We start from the raw sequence: 2,763 nt of genomic DNA on the forward strand, positions 1-2,763 counted from the left end.
GTGATTGATTATCGGTTCCAGATTCGATGGTTTGGTTTTATTTATATTTTGGAATATTGGAATAAGAGGATCGACTACTCTCCACTGTGCTCTATCTTATTTGAACTATCATGGTATAGGAATGCTGGAACACGTATATCACCGAACGTGATGTCGTTCCCTTCGAGGGGCTGCACACGTGGAGGGCACACTGTTTTAGGCAAACAACGCCAGATTTTATCAGCGATGAGTAATAATACCAAGAAAATTTCAGGTATTCAAACTCGGTCTCTGAAAAGCTGCAACGGCTTTTGTCGTCCGTATCGCAATTAAAACACTTACTTTGAATACAACCGCTTGTAAAACGTTCTTCCTACACGAGAAAAAGAAGAATAAGAATAAAAAAGAAAACACATACCTTCCTACCACCGACACTTACTTTGTCACGAATCGGTGAACCGCGAAAACCAGCGTCCATCAAACAACCTCGACAATGGATGCTAATGAAACGTGCAACTCTCGAAACGAATCGATCGATCAACCTTAATATCAACCTCAATATCCCCTAAATATCGGAACAAGTGACACGCGAGGAGATCGAAAATCTCCTGTTGTTATCGAACCGGTTAACTTAGCCATGTGCCAAATACCTCTAAAAATGACTAACGGTTAGCCCGTCGAGCGTTGAGTTCGCGTTGAGCTCGGGAGGGAAGCATGCGATACGGGTTCTAGAAAACGGCGCGAGTTTGTCATACAGCTATTCGAGAGGGTCGCGAGACATCGCTCACCTCTATGACTATTTTATGGTTCGGCCGGTGACTCATACACACACACGGGCAGGGAGACAATGGTTGGAAGCCCTTCATCATGCGCGAAGCCGCCGCTTCCCCGTATATAATCCCGCGTTCGTGTACGTGTGCGCGTTTCCGTGTGGAAAGCACGGCGGCCCCCGTACCTGTTGAACGTGTCCGCGCATGTACCGAGGACTGGGTGGACGTGGCAGCGCGCGTATTTCACGCACACCGATCGCACGGGAGCAGCTCCACAGCTAACACGACAGAAGGTGATTCACGTCAAACAAAAGGCCGAACACGGACAGGCTTAGAACACGTGTACGGGAATTTCAGATAGGGACGGTGCATGTACGACACACGTCGACGCTGGGCTTAGGGGCCGCGGGACGCGTCGGCTCGATTCTAATGAGAAGAAACCTTAGCCGGCCTCGAAAATGTCACGCGCTTTTACGCGGAACGCGTGAGAAGATATAGGGGGAGGGAAGGGAGAGGGGAATCTCGCGAAACTTTTGCGGAGGAAAAGATGTTTTTCTGGTTTCGAGTGTACACTTTTTTTAAGTTTCAGTCATTTGAAATGATTTTGCATCGTAACGATAATGGAATTTTCTTGTCGACGAGTAATCTCTTCCAAGGAGTGTAATCAATTTGGTATAAATTTCAATTTTTGGTATAAATTTATTTATCTGGGAATTCTTTTAAAGCATTATATTTCGAATATTTTTTTTAATTTGAAATTTTGTTTAGAATTATTTAAAGGAACGAAGATTCATTGAAACTTTGAATATTGATTTTATTTCTTAAAACGACATTTGTTGATCTATTTATGTAAAAAATTAAGACGATGATTTTACTTTTGTTTTTGCAATTACGAAGAAAAAAGAGTTTTAGTTAAACAGCGAAAATATTGTACTGTGATTTGTATTTACCGATCCTTATCGTTACATTTGAATTCAATACGAATATAATATCAATCTGGAGACCAAGAATCCGAGGCTAGTTCGATGAAATTGCAAGAAACTTATACGGAGAATAAATGAAGTAGATATCTCCTCATTCTAAAAATCTCCCTAATCGTTTCTACACGATATTCCGCGAAACGTAAAATAACCGTATCGTGGAGATCTCTCAAAGAATACTTATGAAAAAAACACTCGCGACTCTTGTGTGTCCAAGTACAGAAGAAGGCAGACAAAAACGACAGAACAAAATCCGCACGACAATGCGACAAAACGTTGACGTCTGACAACTAAACGAAGAGGTTTTCGCCAATCGCGTACGTCCGATCTTAAGTAGCTTTTTCGCGAGACGCGAGAGTGCATTCATCGAAATATCGTGGCTCATTCGTACGAAACGAGCGAATACGAGATTGGATACGATCCAGTGAGCCGTCGTCGTCGTCGTCGTCGTCGTCGTCGTCGTAGCTGCTATCTCGCACGATCTTCGAAGCCGCACGTTGGAAAGGTGGCGGCGTACCAAGATTTTTTTTACAGTTTACTTACACGCGATATTCCTCCGGTGTGTCGCCGTCCGCTTACGTTTCAGATCCCCGGCTACGCGTAAAACGTCGTCAATTGCCCTTCGTTCCACCTCCTCCTCCTCCTCCTCCTCCTCGTTCGCTCCCTCTCCTTTTCTCTCTCTCTTTCTTCGGCTGGACCCGGCCGTTTCATTACGCGTAATTGCTATGGTCTGCGGTCTGTCCCCTTGGCTACACAGGTACAGTATCATTTTCATAATGACGCCAGCCATCCCTCGCCTCGTCTCCTCCGCCACCCCTTCCCGCTCCCTCTCTTTTTCTCTCGCTTTGGGACAAGGAGATTAACCCNAGGTCTCTTCGAAGAAAAAAGAAAAAGAAAGAAAGAAAGAAAGAAAGGAGGAAGGGGCAAAAGAGAGAAAGAGAGAGAGAGAGAGAGGAAAAAAAAGAGAATGGAAAGAAGTAGCGAACCGTGGCGTTGGCCGAGGAGGAAAGGTCGCGATCGACGAAGGAAAAAAA

Source organism: Apis dorsata, unplaced genomic scaffold, assembly GCF_000469605.1.
Source record: "Apis dorsata unplaced genomic scaffold, Apis dorsata 1.3 scaffold_61, whole genome shotgun sequence".
Classification (NCBI taxonomy): domain Eukaryota; kingdom Metazoa; phylum Arthropoda; class Insecta; order Hymenoptera; family Apidae; genus Apis; species Apis dorsata.